The following is a 19,160-nucleotide window of genomic DNA, read 5'->3' as shown; positions in this document are numbered from 1 at the left end:
GTCACAGGTTATGTGGTCCATCCCCAACCCCTCTGGTTCAACCGCCGTCGATCTCTTCGACAACCTTGCCGCTGATCTCCTTCGCCAAGCGGTCAAGGATTTGCGAGCTTTATATGCCATCGTGCCCATTTTGTCACTTCTGAAGGACACGTTCTACGGCGGCGGCTTGGGATCCTCAATTGCCAAGTCAGATCTCATCGACCACGACCACGACCACGAGGAGGGCACCCACGAAGGTTCTTCCAAGGTGAAACAACCCATCTATGACATCAGAGAGCGCAGCATGGGTCTGTGCTCTTCCAACTGAAAGGATCCCCTCCATGAAATGTGAGGCAACATTCTATCAGCAAATATTACCTTTTCTAGCTTGCCAACCCGTACCCTTTGTTGTAGTAGCATTTGCCATGCGGTTCTTTAACTGTGTCGTGTTTAATTATTTTAGTTATGCAAAAATGTATTGTTCAATAGGTCTATGTGATGTTTAAGTATGAATTGTCCACTTTAGTTTCACGAATGGCTATATTTGGTTGTTTATAGTGAGTAGATGCCTTGTTTATCAGTATTTGGTTGTTAGGTTGGTTGGAGTGAGCATTTTTTCAGTTATCGAGCAGATGCCTTGTTTATCTGTATTTGGTTCTTAGTTTGGTTGCAGTGAGTATTTGTCTAGTTATCAAGCATATGCCTTGTTTATCTGTATTTGGTTGTTAGGTTGCTTTTTTTTAGCATTTGTCCAGTTATCAAGCAGATGCCTTGTTTATCTGTATTTGGTTGTTAGGTTGCTTTTTTTAGCATTTCTCCAGTTATCAAGCAGATGCCTTGTTTATCTTTATCTGCTTGTTAGGTTGGTTGCAGTGAGCATTTGTCCAGTTTTCAAGCATATGCCCTGTTTATCTGTATTTGCTTGTTAGGTTGGTTGAAGTGAGACTCTGTCCATTTTTCAATGGCTATATTTGGTTGTTATACTGGTCATTTATGCCTTGTTTATTTCAGTCATTCACAATGTGTGGTTCATTATGTGCAAGTCGGAACTATGCCGCTCGACTACATCAATACTAGTTTGAACGGCTATATTTGGTTCCAGTTATTTCCGGTGTAGTTAACACATGCCCTTTATTTCATTTTTACACATTTATCCAGTGTGATGTTTAAGCATTACCTAAGTTCTATTCATTTTCAACAATACCAGTTTGAATTGCAATATTTGATGGCTGTTAAGCCTGCTGTCGGTAACATTGCCTTCCATTTTATATCTGCTTTAATAGCATGCTAAAACCAACACATTCAAGCTATCATTTGGAGATGATGCTGTTTACCTTTGCTATATTTGTTTGATGTTAAGATTGCTGTACTTATCATGCCTTTCCACTACTTATGCAGGACAACAACGAGAGTGGCCACCATTTTCCGCCGAGGTTAGCTTCATCCCTCGGCTTGTACTCCCCCGTCGTTCCATAATGTAGTGCATATAGATCCAGGCTTGGACACTAGTTAGCTTCTAATATTGACTTGTTGCTTGTAGGTACATATGCCCTTGGCAAGGATCCACGCATCGACCCTTTTTGCGTATGGGGCAATGAGATATTGATGAACAAGCATTAAGTGAGGAAACTGATAAGGATTATTAGCAAAAAGATACGAATGGTGGCAAGCAAATTGTTTGTTTATGCTATATCCAACACAACAGTGAGCCATAGGATGGTAACTACAAACTCTGCAGCCTTCTCTTTTTACTGCCATAATGAGTTGTTAGACAACAATGTCTGAATCTTTTTCGTTCCCAGTGGTTCCCGAAGCAGTTCACTCAAGATTACCTCGCAAAGTACATGATTGGTGGACACGCAATGAAGGTTAAAGTATTTCATCCAGATTACAATGAGCATCGAGAAGTCCTAATGAAGATAGTGAAGGATGGACGGGCAGCCATCACAAGGGGTTGGCTAGAGTCGTGCGTGCCTTACGCATGGAGGAGGGCACAATATGGGCATTCCGCTTCACCTTCTCCAGCAACCAGAATGTCTTTGCCTCTCTCTTTACAGTCTTTAGTACAACTGTGGTTCATCATTCTTTACTTGGTGCTTCTGTAGTTCTTTAGTATATGTACCTGTGCATTGAATTATGGATTCGTGCTTGAACCTATATTTGTAATAAACATGGTTGGATATGAAATAAGTGATTGCCTACTTTCAAATTCATAACATGTGATTTTTAAATTAGGGATTAATTGGATTAATTATGGATTAAATAGGGATTACACTACACACGGTTTGTGAAAGCGAAACATCTGCGATATACGTGGAGATGAGAAACGTTTCTAGGATCCACTACGTGTGCGATCAATCTCCACTGCACACATGACTTTCTCTTGAAAACTGTTTGCGTTAGGCCACCTTGCGCAAACGTTTATCACATAAAAAGTGTGTGTGATGGACAGCCTTTGCCACAAAGTTTGTTTCTACGCACCGTATGTGATGCATTCAATAACGCAAACGATAAAATTATTAATATCATGTGCAATGGCAACGCTATCACAAACGATTTAACGGGAAAAATTGTGTGTGATGTACCTGTGAACGGAAACGTTTTCCTTGGAGCGACTGTGTGGGATGTACATACTAACGGAAACGTTTAGCGGGGACTGACTGTGTGGGATGTACTTGCGACCGGAAACAATTTCGCCATATAATTGTATTTTTAGCTCTACTGTACGTATTTCCGTATTTGAGCGCTCGCCGGTCGCACACGACCTCATTTTGCCGAACGTGTGTGCCAGGAAGGCATATCCCCGACGGTTTCTGGGTCGTGTGGGAAGGACCCCCCTATCGCCCACACTCACTTGGCGACGGTTCCAGATGCCGCAACGGAAAGGGGTTAAAAACCGTTTGTTTAGGACCGACACGGACCAGTGGCACTTGCGCACACCCAGCACACAACACACACCAGCACACGTGTACACTGGTGTCGCCGCCGGCTGAGATGGACGGCGAGGCAACCAACAAGCGGAGGCGGGTCGGGCCAAAACCGCATCCGGCGAGCCTGGACTTCATCAGCAGACTCCCCGGCGACATGCTGCTCGTCATCATCGGCCTCCTCCCCACCAAACCTGTCGTGCGGACCACCCTGCTCTCCCGGCGGTGGCGCCCCCTCTCGCACTGCGTCCCCCTCAACCTCACCGTCGACAGCTGCCTCTGCGACGGGGATTGCAAACGCACGGCCGCAGTCTCCAAGATCCTTTCATCGCACCCTGGGCCAGCCAGACGCTTTGACATCCGCATGTTCAGTACCAACTGCAAGGTGCAAGCCATGTTCGACGAGTGGTTCTTATCCCCCGCCCTAGATCAGCTCGAGGAGCTCAGCTTTGAAGATGGACGATGTCTCTCTCTACCGTCGTCCGCGCTCCGCCTCACGCCAACGCTGCGCCGCACCAGCTTCAGCTCCTGCTATCTTCTCCAGATTAATGCCGCGCCCACCCTTCTTCTCCCTCAACTCAAGCAGCTCGACCTCTTCGACATTGGCATCTCGAAGAAGGCTATGGAGCACCTCTGATCCGCAGCTGTACTGCGCTCGAGTACCTTTGTCTCAGCAGATCCATGGGTTCATTAGCCTCCACATCGCCTCGATGAATCTCCAATGGATTTATGTGTCTTGCTGGCCCCGCAACAAGACATCAATTGGGAAGAGATCACTCCAGCTGTTGCACGTTATGGTCATTGAGAATGCGCCTTTGATACGTCTCCAACGTATCTATAATTTTTGATTGTTCCATGCTGTTATATTATCAATATTGGATGTTTTATAATCATTTTATAGTCATTTTATATCATTTTTGATACTAACCTATTGACATAGCGCCAAGTGCCAGTTGTTGTTTTCTACATGTTTTTTACATTGCACGAAATCAATATCAGACGGAGTCCAAACGCAATGAAACTCCACGGAGATTTTTTTGGACCAGAAGGAACACAATGGGCCCTGGATGCGCCTGGGGGGTGCCCCGAGGAGGGCACAACCCACCAGGGTGCGCCAGGAGGCCCAGGCGCGCCCTGGTGCGTTGTGCCCACCTCGGGTGCCCCCGGACCGCATATTTGCTCTATAAATACCCCAATATTCCCAAAACCCTAGGGGTGTCAACAAAATATTCATCTAGCCGCTGCAGAGTCCAGAACCACCAGATCCAATCTAGACACCATCTCGGATGGGGTTCACCACCTCCATTGGTGCCTCTCTGATGATGCGTTAGTAGTTCTTTGTAGACCTTCAGGTCCGTAGTTAGTAGCTAGATGGCTTCATATCTCTCTCTTGATTCTCAATACAACGGTCTCTTGGAGATCCATATGATGTAACTCTTTTTGCGGTGTGTTTGTTGGGATCGATGAACTTTGAGTTTACGATCAGATCTATCTTTTTATATCGATGAAAGTATTTGAGTTTCTTTGAACTCTTTTATGCATGATCTCTTATAGCCTCGTATTTCTTCTCCGATATTTGGGTTTTGTTTTCCAACTTGATCTATTTATCTTGCAATGGGAAGAGGTGCTTTGTAGTGGGTTCGATCTTACGGTGCTCGATCCCAGTGACAGAAAGGGAACCGACACGTATGTATCATTGCTACTAAGGATAAAACGATGGGGTCTATCTCTACATAGATAGATCGTGTCTACATCATGTCATCGTTCTTATTGCATTACTCCGTTTTTCCATGAACTTAATACACTAGATGCATGCTGGATAGCGGTCGATGTGTGGAGTAATAGTAGTAGATTCAGGCACGAGTCGGTCTACTAATCTTGGATGTGATGCCTATATAATGATCATTGCCTGGATATCATCATGAGTATTTGAAGTTCTATCAATTGCCCAACAGTAATTTGTTCACCCACCGTTTGCTATTTTTCTTGATAGAAGTCACTAGTGAAACCTACGACCCCCGGTCTCTTTCTCATATATTTGCCTTTGCGATCTATTTTTTCCTTGCATTTATTTTTAGATCTATTAAACCAAAAATACCTTGTTGCGTTCTATTTCTATTTATTTTATTTGGCGTTCGATCTATCAATCGACTATAATTTATCTCACGTCCGTTTGCCTATCTTGAGGCGCCATACCCCGGAAGGGATTGGCAACCCATTTAACACATCGGGTTGCGAGGATTTGTTATCTGTGTGCAGGAGTTGTTTATGTTGTGTTGCTTGGTTCTCCTACTGGTTCGATAACCTTGGTTTCATATCTGAGGGAAATACCTACTGCCGTTGTGCTGCATCATCCCTTCCTCTTTGGGGAAATACCAACGTAGCTTCAAGCGACATCAGCCTTTCCTTGAGAGATTGCTTGGATCTGATCTAGAAGGTCCAACAAAAATCATGGTCATTGACGCGCTGAAATTGACAACGCTGGTGTACTCGTCTGCCAAATTCTCTGAACTCTTTATTGGATCCGTAATCATTTAGGTACAACACTCATCTTCTTATCTGTCTTCTTGATATTCACATTTTTAAATTTCTTCTTGATGTATTTACGACTGTCATCCAGAAAATGATTCCCACAAGCTTGACCCAGTGTATGCGCACAGTGAAGATCTTGGCAATAAAATCTATAGGCCCCAATCTGGATCGAGTTGTTGGATTCCTTACATGCTTTCCGTGCATGGAGAAGCTACTCATCGAGGTGAAACTTCTTTCCTATTAGTAAACGGTAATCACAACGTAGCTCATTTTTTCCGTAATTTTCCCAAATTACGATGACAAGTGTAGTGTTCAAAACTGCATCTACACACTTGATGACCCACAAGTATAGGGGATCAATTGTAGCTCTTTTTGATAAGTAAGAGTGTCGAACCCAATGAGGAGCAGATGGAAATGACAAGTAGTTTTCAGTAAGGTAATGTCTGCAAGTGCTGAAATCGTAAGTAGTGGAGTAGTTTGATAGCAAGATAATTTGTAACGAGCAAGTAACAATAGTAGTAACAAAAGTGTAGCAAGGTAGCCCAATCCTTTTGAGGCAAAGGACAGGCAAAAACAGTCTCTTATGATAAGCAAACGTTCTTGAGGGTACACGGGAATTTCATATAGTCACTTTCATCATGTTGGTTTAATTCGTGTTCGCTACTTTGATAATTTGATATGTGGGTGGACCAGTGCTTAGGTGCTGTTCTTACTTGAACAAAACACTTACTTATGATTAACCCTCCCGCAAGCATCCGCAACTACGAGAAAAGTATTAAGAATAAATTCTAACCATAGCATTAAACTTTTGGATCCAATCGGTCCCTTACGGAATAGCGCATAAACTGGGGTTTAAGCTTCTGTCACTCTCGCAACCCATCATCTAATTGCTACTCCACAATGCATTCCCTTAGGCCCAAATATGGTGAAGTGTCATGTAGTCAATGTTCATATGACACCACTAAGGGAATAACAACATACATACTATCAAAATATCGAACACATATCAAGTTCACATGATTACATGCAACATGATTTCTCCCATGACCTCAAGAACAAAACTAACTACTCACAAATGATAAACATGCTCATGATCAAAGGGGTATTAAATAGCATAATGGATCTGAACATATAATATTCCACCAAATAAACCATATAGTAATCAACTACAAGATGTAATCAACACTACTAGTCACCCACAAGCACCAATCTATAGTTCCGGTAACAAGATTGAACACAAGAGATGAACTAGGGTTTGAGATGAGATGCTGTTGTTGAAGATGTTGATGGAGATTTCCCTCCCCAAGATGGGAGAGTTGTTGGTGATGATGAGGACGATGATTTCCCCCTCTGGGAGGGAAGTTCCCCTGGTGCTCCTGCCCAAGTTCCGCCTCAAGACGGCGGCGCTCCGTCCCAAAAGTCCTCCCCTTATTTTTTCTAGGTTAAAATAACTTATATACCAGAAGTTGGGCACCGGAGGTGGGCCTGGGTGAGCACAACCCACCAGGGCGCGCCTGGGCTCCCTGGCGCGCCCAGGTGGGTTGTGCCCACCTGGTGGGCCCCCTCTGGTAGTTATTTGCTCCAATAATTCTTAAATAATCCATAAAAAAAATCTCCGTGAAGTTTCAGCTTGTTTGGAGTTGTGCAGAATAGGTGGCCTGACGTAGCTTTTCCAGGTCTAGATTTCCAGCTGCCGGAATTCTCCCTCTTGGTGTGTAGCTTGCAAATTATGAGAGAAAAGGCATTAGAATTACTCCAAAAAGCATTATTATGGATAAAAACATTATAAATAACAGTAATAAAACATGATGCAAAATGGACGTATCAACTCCCCCAAGCTTAGACCTCGCTTGTCCTCAAGCGAAAACCGAAATCGAAAAACATGTCCACATGCTTTGAGAGAGAGGTGTCGATAAAAACAAAATACAGACATAGAAGCATCATGTTGATTATTATAATAGCAACAAATTTAAACATAAGACTTTTATCATATACTTCTCATGAATAAGTAACAGTTCATCACACAATCGAAGTACAAAGCAAAAACTCTATTAGAAACCAACAAACTATGTTCTCAGTCAACTTTGCAACTACAATTCATCATCTTTTCAGGAAGGGTCACGTGTCGGAGCCTTTAGACAAGTCCATATACTCAACCATCATATAGTCTTCTATGATTGCTAACACTCACCGTGTACACATGAGCAAAACGTTTCAACTGGACACATAGAAAGATAGGGGCTTATAGTTTCGCCTCCCAACATATTCACCTCAAGGGTGATGTCAACCATAATAACTCATGCTATCTATATTCAACTGGACATATCTGCCTAGATCTTTCTTCACCACATGATGCTTGCCAAAGGAGAAAAATAAAAGGGAATAGAAGAAAAACTTTGACTCTTTGCATAAAAGTAAATACATATAAGTAAAAGATAGGCCCTTCGCAGAGGGAAGCAGAGGTTGCCATGCGCTTATTTGTTTGTGTGCTCAATCCCTTAGTGCAAAAGAACGTCATGTTGTATTGCCCCTTAAGATGAAAACCTTTATTATGCAGTCTGTTGCTTTTATTCTTTGTCATCCAAGTTCGTACAACGCTTAATTTTGTCTTACACTAAGTGATCTCACACTTTTAGAAGCAATTTTTATTGCCTTTTTGCACCAATGACAACTTACTTGAGGGATCTTGCTCAATCCCTAGGTAGGTATGGTGGACACTTGAAAATAAGATTTGGGTTTAAGGGTTTTTGGATGCACAAGTAGTATCTCTACTTAGTGCGGAATTTTTGGCTAGCAAAGATAGGGGCAAGCACCACATGTTGAAGGATCTATGACAATATGACTTCTATGTGAATATAAACAAACATAAACCATTAAGTTGTCTTCCTTGTCTAACGTCAACAATTTTGGCATATAATATTTTGATGAGGGCTCACAATCACAAAAGATTTCTAGGATAGTGTATTTATATACGAATCTTCTCTTCCCTTATTATTTCTTTCATGAGTTGCATCATTGACTAATACTATGTTTGTCAATCTCTAACAGAATTTCCTACTTATACCTTTCCTTATGTGGTGCCATCACCTACCATAGTATTAGTATACGATCTTATTGATTTATTTCCTTTCTTTTATTTATTTCCTTTCTCTTTTTCCTTCTTTATTTGCAACATGAAAGTAAAGAAAGCGAAAACTCAAACTAAACTTTATTATATAACTTGCACACGATTACAAGGATGGATCACTAAGCAAACTCTCAAAGAAGAAAGGATTGAACTAAACATTTATTCATCTAAAGCAAAAGATCGAACTAAGATAAGTAAAAGCAAAAAGATAGTGGGATGATATGATACCGGGGCGCCTCCCCAAGCTTGGCGGAGGCCAAGGGGAGTGCCCATACCCGATACTCAATTTTCCTTTGGTGGTGAAGAAGTTGGTGGTGGTGATGACAATTGTGCCTTTAACTTTTTCATATTGTAGTTGAGGAGAGCAATTTCCTCTTTTAAATCATCGACCTCCAACTCTAGCTTCAAGATATTGTCACATAAATCTCCTTTTCTTTTCTGCTGAAAACGAGAAGGAATAGATTGCTTAGGTCTCTTAGGGAGACTGGACTTCTTGAACTCTACGTGCATATCCCCAGGTTGAGGTAGAGGAACATCCTCCTCCTCCGAGCTTGAATAATCAATCCTCATCAAGTGAGCATCCTCCTCGTCATCCGTAGTTCGACCATAAGGAGATAGGTCCCCATAGGTCTTTGGGTCAGCAATGAGATGTGAGACATAGCTCTCACCATCAGAGTCTTGAGATGACATATTTTCAAAACTGTGCAGAAAACAACAAGAAAAGAGAATAGAGGATTTCTCCGCGATACGGTGATCTACAGCTTCGGGAAGTATATATATATATATATATTTTATCTTGGAGGACAAGCATACAGAAGAAAAACAGAGTACGGAAGGTGTCCTAGGTGGGCACAACCCACCTGGGCGCGCCAGGCAAGCCTGGCGCGCCCTGGTGTCTTGTGCCCACCAGGGGACGCTTCCTGGAAGTTTCTTTATTTCCAAAATTCTTAAATATTGCAAAACTAATAAAAAATATTTTTGCGGATTTTTCGGAGTCCGTTTACTTACCGTATCACGTACCTCCTTATTTTCAGTATTCTGGAGTGTTCCGGAAGGACTCTTTTATGTGTTCTTCCGGTGTCAAAGTTTGGATAATATTACTTTCAACATTAATGGGCGTATGTGAGATATAATGCTTTATTCGTTGTCCATTGACAACCTTTGGGTTAGTACCTTCAGAATTATTTATTTTGATGGCTCCAGACCGGTAAACTTCCTCGATAACAAAGGGGCCTTCCCATTTTGAGAGGATTTTTCCTACAAAGAATCTGAAACGAGAGTTGTACAAAAGGACATATTCTCCGACTTTAATCTCACGCTTTTGGATTCTTTTGTCATGCCATCTTTTAACTTTTTCTTTGAATAATTTTGCATTTTCATAAACTTGGGTTCTCCATTCATCTAATGAGCTTATATCAAATAACCTCTTTTCGCCAGCAAGTTTGAAATCATAATTGAGTTCTTTAACTACACAATATGCTTTATGTTCTAACTCAAGAGGCAAATGACAAGCTTTTCCATAAACCATTTTATAAGGAGACATACCCGTAGGATTTTTATATGCTGTTCTATAAGCCCAAAGTGCATCATCTAATTTCTTAGACCAATTCTTCCTGGACCTATTGACAGTCTTTTGAAAAATTAATTTTATTTCTCTATTGCTAAGTTCAACTTGACCACTAGACTGAGGATGATAAGGTGATGCAATTCTATGGTTGACATCATACTTGGCAAGCAATTTACGAAAAGCACCATGAATAAAGTGTGAACCACCATCAGTCATTAAATATCAAGGGACTCCAAACCTTGGGAAAATAACTTCCTTAAGGATTTTAATAGAGGTGTTGTGATCAACACTATTGGTTGGAATAGCTTCTACCCATTTAGTAACATAATCAACAGCAACCGAAATATGTGTATACCCATTAGAGGATGGAAAAGGTCCCATGTAATCAAATCCCCGAACATCAAATGGTTCAACAGCAAGTTCATCACAAGATGAGACAACCTTACGGGCATCCTTGGAGAGAGTAGGCCAATAAAATCCAGACTGCAATACCTTATGAGCAGTTCTATCTCCAGCATGATGCCCTCCATAAGCTTCGGAATGACATTTCCATAGGATTTGTCCCTGTTCATGCTCAGGGTACACAACGTATAATAATACCATCTACTCCTTCTTTATAAAGATGTGGGTCATCCCAAAAGTAATGTGTTAAATCATAGAAGAATTTCTTTCTTTTGTTGGTATGTAAAGCTAGGTGGTAAATATTTAGCAACAATGTAATTAGCATAGTCAGCATACCAAGGAGTACTATGAGAAACATTTATTGCAGCTAACTGCTCATCAGGAAAACTATCATCAATAGGAAGTGGGTCATCAAGCAAATTTTCAAGCCTAGACAAGTTATCAGCTACGGGGTTCTCAGCTCCTTTTCTATCAATGATATGTCAATCAAATTCTTGTAGCAAAAGAACCCAACGAATAAGTCTAGGTTTAGCATCTTTCTTTTTCATAAGGTATTTAATAGCAGCATGGTCTGTGTGAACAGTTACTTTGGAATCAACAATATAAGGTCTAAATTTATCACAAGCAAACACCACTACTTAGAATTCTTTTTCAGTAGTAGCATAATTTCTTTGAGCACTGTCTAGAGTCTTACTAGCATAATGAATAACATTCAATTTTTATCAACTCCTTGTCCTAGAACAGCACCAACAACATAATCACTAACATCACACATAATTTCAAAACGCAAGTTACAATCAGGTGGTTGAACAATAGGTGCGGATATTAAGGCTTTCTTGAGTGTTTTAAAGGCTTCTAAACAATCATCATCAAAAACAAAAGGAATATCCTTCGGTAAAAGATTAGTTAGAGGCCTAGAAATTTTAGAGAAGTCTTTGATAAATCTCCTATAGAAACCAGCATGACCTAGGAAACTACGAATACCTTTTATATCTTTAGGACATGGCATTTTCTCAATTGCGTCAACCTTAGCTTGGTCCACTTCAATACCTCTTTCAGAAATTTTATGATCCAAGACAATGCCTTCATTTACCATAAAGTGGCACTTCTCCCAATTCAAGACGAGGTTTGTTTGTTTACATCTCTCCAAAACTTGCTCAAGATTGCTTAAACAATCATCGAAAGACTTCCCATAAATAGAAAAATCATCCATGAAAACCTCAACAATCTTTTCACATAAGTCAAAGAATATAGCAGTCATACATCTTTGACAGGTAGCAGGTGCATTACATAAACCAAAAGGCATACGTCTATAAGCATAGGTTCCAAAAGGACAAGTAAAAGTGGTCTTTTCTTGATCAGGTTGAGAAACAGGTATTTGTGAAAAGCCAGAATATCCATCAAGGAAGCAAAAGTGTGTGTGCTTAGATAATCTTTCAAGCATTTGATCAATAAAAGGCAAAGGGTAATGATCTTTTCTAGTTGCTTTATTTAATTTTCTAAAATCAATTATCATTCTATAGCCTGTAACAATTCTTTGTGTAATAAGTTCATTCTTATCATCAGGAACAATAGTTATACCTCCTTTCTTAGGGACACAATGAACAGGACTTACCCATCTACTATCAGCTATAGGATAGATTATACCTGCTTCCAAAAGTTTTAATATTTCTGTTCTTACCACCTCTTTCATCTTCGGATTTAACCGACATTGGTGATCAACAATGGGTTTAGCATCAGGTTCCATATTAATTTTGTGCTGACATAGAGTGGGACTAATGCCCTTTAAATCATCAAGAGTATATCCAATAGTATCTCGGTGCTTCCTTAGAACTTCCAATAATCTTACTTCTTCATGTTTTGAAAGGTTAGCATTGATAATAACAGGATATATTTTCTTTTCATCAAGATAAGCATATTTCAAAGTGTCTGGCAATTGTTTTAATTCAAACACAGGATCACCTTTAGGTGGAGGAGGACCTCCCATAGTTTGAATAGGCAAATTGTGTTTAAGTACAGGACGTTGTTCAAAGAAAATCTTATCTATTTCATTTCTTTCATGCATATGTAAATCATTTTCATGGTCTAGCAAATATTGTTCTAAAGGATCAGTAGGTGGTACAACAATAGAAGCAAGACCAATTAATTCATCCTTACTAGGCAATTCTTTTTCATGAGGATTTCTACTAAACTTGGAAAAATTAAATTCATGAGACTCATCACCAAAGCTAACACCGACAGTTTGTTTCTTACAATCTATCTTAGCATTAACTGTGTTCAAGAAAGGTCTACCAAAGATAATGGGACAAAAGTCATCTTGTGGGGAGCCAAGAACAAGAAAATCAGTAGGGTATTTTATTTTCCCACACAAGACTTCAACATCTCTGATAATCCCAAATGGTGATATGGTGTCTCTATTAGCAAGTTTAATAGTAACATCTCTGTCTTCTAACTCTGCAGGTGCTATGTCTTTCATAATTTCTTGATATAAGGTGTAAGGAATAGCACTCACACTAGCACCCATGTCACATAAGCCATGATAACAGTGATCTCCTATTTTAACTGAGATGACAGGCATGCCCACAAAAGGTCTATGTTTATCCCTTTTATCAGGTTTAGCAATTCTAGAAGCTTCTTCACAGAAGTAAATAACATGCCCATCTATATCTTCTTCCAAGAGATCTTTAACCATAGCAATGCTAGGTTCTACTTTGATTTGTTCATCAGGTTTAGGTGTTCTAATATAGCTTTTTTCACAGTTGAAACTTTAGCATGTTCCTTTATCCTAACAGGGAAAGGTGGTTTCTCAATATAAGCAGAAGGAACAACTGGATCAACATTATAAATTATTGTTTCTTCTTTAACTGGTACCGGTTCTTTAATAGGTGGGTGATATTTAAACCACTTCTCTTTGGGGAGTTCAACATGAGTAGCAAATGATTCACAAAAGGAGGCCACTATCTTAGAGTCAAGTCCATATTTAGTGCTAAACTTCTGAAAAGCATCGGTATCCCTAAATGATTTAACACAATCATACTTAAGTTTAATACCTGACTATTTACCTTTGTCGAGTTCCCAATCTTTAGGGTTGCGTTTAATTCTTTCCAAAAGATCCCACGGGAATTCAATAGTCTTCTTCATAAAAGAACCAGCACAAGAAGTATCAAGCATGGTTTGATCATTATGAGAAAGCCGAGCATAAAAATTCTGGATAATAATTTCTCTTGAGAGCTCATGATTGGGGCATGAATATAACATTGACTTAAGCCTCCCCTAAGCTAGAGCGATACTTTCACCTTCACGAGGTCAAAAATTATATATATAATTCCGATCACAATGAACTAGATGCATAGGATATGATTTTTGATGGAACTCCAATTTCAAACGATTCCAATTCCATGATCCAATATCATCGCATAGCCTATACCATGCCAATGCTTTTCCCTTCAAAGATAAAGGGAAAACCTTTTTCTATTGGGGAACACACTACTTCCAAACTTTTCCTACGATCACGCAAGATCTATCTAGGTGATGCATAGCAACGAGACGGGAGAGTATGTCCATGTACCCTCGTAGACCGAAAGCGGAAGCGTTTAGTAGCGCGGTTGATGTAGTCGAACGTCTTCGCGATTCAACCAATCCAAGTACCGAACGTATGGCACCTCCGTGTTCAACACACGTTCAACACGATGACGTCCCTCGAGCTCTTGATCCAGTTGAGGACGAGGGAGAGTTCCGTCAGCACGACGGCATGGCGAGGTGATGATGAAGTTACCGGCGCAGGGTTTCGCCTAAGCACTACGACGATATGACCGAGGTGTGTAACTGTGGAGGGGGGCACCGCACACGGCTAAGAGAAGACTTGGTGTGTCTTTGGGGTGCCCCCTCCCACGTATATAAAGGAAGGGGGAGGAGGAGGCCGGCCAAGGGGGGCGCGCGCCATAGGGGAGTCCAACTTGGATTCCCAATCCTAGTTGGAGTCCCCTTTCCTTTCCAAGAGGGGGAGAGATGGAAGGAGGAAGAGAGGGAGAAGGAAAGAGGGGGGCGCCGCCCCTCCCTAGTCCAATTCGGACTTGCCATGGGGGGGGCGCTGCCTCCCCTTGTGGCTCTTCTCTCCTTTCCACTAAAGCCCATTAAGGCCCAATACTTCCCCCGGGGGTTCTGGTAACTTCCTGGTACTCTGAAACTTATCTGATACTTCCCGAAACCATGCTGGTGTCCGAACGTAACCTTCCAATATATGAATCTTTACCTCTCGGCCATTTCGAGACTCCTCGTCACGTCCGTGATCTCACCCGGGACTCCAAACAAACTTCGGTCATCAAATCACATAACTCATAATACAAATTGTCATCGAACGTTAAGCGTGCGGACCCTACGGGTTCGAGAACTATGTAGACATGATCGAGACACATCTCCGGTCAATAACCAATAGTGGAACCTAGATGCTCATATTGGCTCCTACATATTCTATGAAGATCTTTATCGGTCAAACCGCATAACAACATATGTTGTTCCCTTTGTCATCGGTATGTTACTTGCCCGAGATTCGATCGTCGGTATCATCATACCTAGTTCAATCTCATTACCGGCAAGTCTCTTTACTCGTTCCGTAATGCCTCATCCTATAACTTACTCATTAGTCACATTGCTTGCAAGGCTTATAGTGATGTGCATTACCGAGAGGGCCCAAATATACCTCTCCGATACACGGAGTGACAAATCATATTCTTGATCTATGCCAACCCAACAAATACGTCCGGAGACACCTGTAGAGCATCTTTATAATCACTCAGTTACGTTGTGACGTTTGATAGCACACAAGGTGTTCCTCCGGTATTCGGGAGTTGCATAATCTCATAGTTAGAGGAACATGTATAAGTCATGAAGAAAGCAATAGCAATAAAACAAAACGATCATTATGCTAAGCTAACGGATGGGTCTTGTCCATCACATCATTCTCCAATGATGTGATCCTGTTCATCAAATGACAACACATGTCCATGGCTAGGAAACTTAACCATCTTTGATTAACTAGCTAGTCAAGTAGAGGCATAATAGGGACACTCTGTTTGTCTATGTATTCACACATGTACTAAGTTTCCGGTTAATACAATTCTAGCATGAATAATAAACATTTATCATGATATAAGGAAATATAAATAACAACTTTATTATTGCCTCTAGGGCATATTTCCTTTAGTCTCCCAGGTGCACTAGAGTCAATAATCTAGATTACATAGTAATGATTCTAACACCCATGGAGTCTTGGTGCTGATCATGTTTTGCTCGTGGAAGAGGCTTATTCAACGGGTCTGCAACATTCAGATCCGTATGTATTTTCCAAACTTCTATGTCTCCCTCCTTGACTAGATCGCGGATGGAATTGAAGCGTCTCTTGATGTGCTTGGTTCTCTCGTGAAATCTGGATTCCTTTGCCAAGGCTATTGCTCCAGTATTGTCACAAAAGATTTTCATTGGACCCGATGCACTAGGTATTACACCTAGATCGGATATGAACTCCTTCATCCAGACTCCTTCATTTGCTGCTTCCGAAGTAGCTATGTACTCCGCTTCACACGTAGATCCCACCACGACGCTCTGCTTGGAACTGCACCAACTGACAGCTCCACCATTCAATATAAATACATATCCGGTTTGCGACTTAGAGTCATCCGGATCAGAGTCAAAGCTTGCATTGACGTAACCATTTACGACGAGCTCTTTGTCACCTCCATAAACAAGAAACATATCCTTAGTAATTTTCAGGTATTTCAAGATGTTCTCGACGGTTGTCCAGTGATCCACTCCTGGATTACTTTGGTACCTCCCTGCTAAACTTATAGCAAGGCACACATTAGGTCTGGTACACAGCATTGCATACATGATAGAACCTATGGCTGAGGCATAGGGAATGACTTTCATTTTTTTCTCTATCTTCTGCAGTGGTCGGAGTCTGACTCAACTTCACACCTTGTAACATAGGAAAGAACCCTTTCTTTGACTGGTCCATTTTGAACTTCTTCAAAACTTTATCAAGGTATGTGCTTTGTGAAAGTCCAATTAAGCGTCTTGATATATCTCTATAGATCTTGATGCCCAATATATAAGCAGCTTCACCGAGGTCTTTCATTGAAAAATTCTTATTCAAGTATCCTTTTATGCTATCCAGAAATTCTATATCATTTCCGATCACCAATATGTCATCCACACATAATATCAGAAATGCTACAGAGCTCCCACTCACTTTCTTGTAAATACAGGCTTCTCCAAAAGTCTGTATAAAACCATATGCTTTGATCACACTATCAAAGCATATATTCCAACTCCGAGAGGCTTGCACCAGTCCATAAATGGATCGCTGGAGCTTGCACACTTTGTTAGCACCTTTAGGATCGACAAAACCTTCTGGTTGCATCATATACAACTCTTCTTTAAGATATCCGTTAAGGAATGCAGTTTTGACATCCATTTGCCAAATTTCATAATCATAAAATGCGGCAATTACTAACATGATTCGGACAGACTTAAGAATCGCTACGGGTGAGAAAGTCTCATCGTAGTCAACTCCTTGAACTTGTCGAAAACCTTTCGCAACAAGTCGAGCTTTGTAGACAGTAACATTACCGTCAACGTCAGTCTTCTTCTTGAATCAATTTATTCTCTATGGCTTGCCGGTCATCGGGCAAGTCAACCAAAGTCCATACTTTGTTCTCATACATGGATCCCACCTCAGATTTCATGGCCTCAAGCCATTTCGCGGAATCTGGGCTCATCATCACTTCCTCATAGTTCGTAGGTTCATCATGGTCTAGTAACATGACTTCCAGAACAGGATTACCATACCACTCTGGTGCGGATTGTGCTCTGGTTGACCTATGAGGTTCGGTAGTAACTTGATTTGAAGTTTCATGATCATCATCATTAACTTCCTCACTGGTTGGCGTAGGAATCACTAGAACTGATTTCTGTGATGAACTACTTTCCAATTCGGGAGAAGGTACAATTACCTCATCAAGTTCTACTTTCCTCCCACTCCTTTTGAGAGAAACTCCTTCTCTAGAAAGGATCCATTCTTAGCAACGAATATCTTGCCTTCGGATCTGTGATAGAAGGTGTACCCAACAGTCTCCTTTGGGTATCCTATGAAGACACATTTCTCCGATTTGGGTTCAAGCTTATCAGGTTGAAGCTTTTTCACATAAGCATCGCAGCCCCAAACTTTAAGAAACGACAACTTCGTGTTGGGGAATCCAGTATTTCAAAAAAAAATCCTACGATCACGCAAGATCTATCTAGGAGATGCATAGCAATGAGATGGGAGAGTGTGTCCACGTACCCTCATAGACCGCAGCGGAAGCGTTTAGTAACGCGGCTGATGTAGTTGAATGTCTTCGCGATCCAACCGATCCAAGTACCAAACGTACGGCACCTCCGTGTTCAGCACACGTTCAGAACGATGACGTCCCTCGAGCTCTTGATCCAGTTGAGGACGAGGGAGAGTTTCATCATCACGACGGCGTGGTGACAGTGATGATGAAGTTACCGGCGCAGGGCTTCGCCTAAGCACTACGACGATATGACCGAGGTGTGTAACTGTGGAGGGTGGCACCGCACATGGCTAAGACAAATCTTGGTGTGTCTTTGGGGTGCCCCCTCCCACGTATATAAAGAAGGGGGGCGGCGGCCAGGGAGGAAGCGCGCCAGGTGTGGGGAGTCCTACTAGGACACCCTAGTCCTAGTAGAATTCCCTCTCCTTTTTCCTTTTCCGGAGTAGCAAAGGGGGAAAGAGAGGAGGAGTAGGAGAGGGAAAGGGGGGGCGCCGCCCCCACCCCTTGTCCAATTCGGATTAGCAAGGGGGGGCGTGCGCCACCTCCTGGCCGGCCCTCTCTCTTCTCCACTAAGGCCCATGGTGGCCCATTAACCTCCGGGGGGGTGGTTCCGGTAACCCCCGGTACTCCGAAACTTATCCGAAACAACCCAAACCATTCCGGTGTCCGAATGTAACCTTACAATATATGGATCTTTACCTCTCGGCCATTTTGAGACTCCTCGTCATGTCCGTGATCTCATCCGGGACTCAGAACAAACTTCGGTCATCAAATCACATAACTCATAATATAAATCGTCATCGAACGTTAAGCGTGCGGACCCTATGGGTTCGAGAACTATGTAGACATGACCGAGACACATCTCCGGTCATTAAGAAATAGCGGAACCTGGATGCTCATATTGGCTCCTACATATTCTATGAAGATCTTTATCGGTCAAACCGCATAACAACATACGTTATTCCCTTTGTCATCGGTATGTTACTTGCCTGAGATTCGATCATCGGTATCATCATACCTAGTTCAATCTCGTTACCGGCAAGTCTCTTTACTCGTTCCGTAATGCATCATCCCGCAATTAACTCATTAGTCACATTATTGCTTGCAAGGCTTATAGTGATGTGCATTACCGAGAGGGCCCAAAGATACCTCTCCGATACTTGGAGTGACAAATCCTAATCTCGATCTATGCCAACCCCACAAATACCTTCGGAGACACCTGTAGAGCATCTTTATAATCACCCAGTTATGTTGTGACGTTTGATAGCACACAAGGTGTTCCTCCGGTATTCGGG

The sequence above is a fragment of the Triticum aestivum genome, chromosome 6D (assembly GCF_018294505.1).
Source record: "Triticum aestivum cultivar Chinese Spring chromosome 6D, IWGSC CS RefSeq v2.1, whole genome shotgun sequence".
Taxonomy (NCBI): Eukaryota; Viridiplantae; Streptophyta; class Magnoliopsida; order Poales; family Poaceae; genus Triticum; species Triticum aestivum.
Note: the sequence above shows the minus strand (reverse complement) of the source record.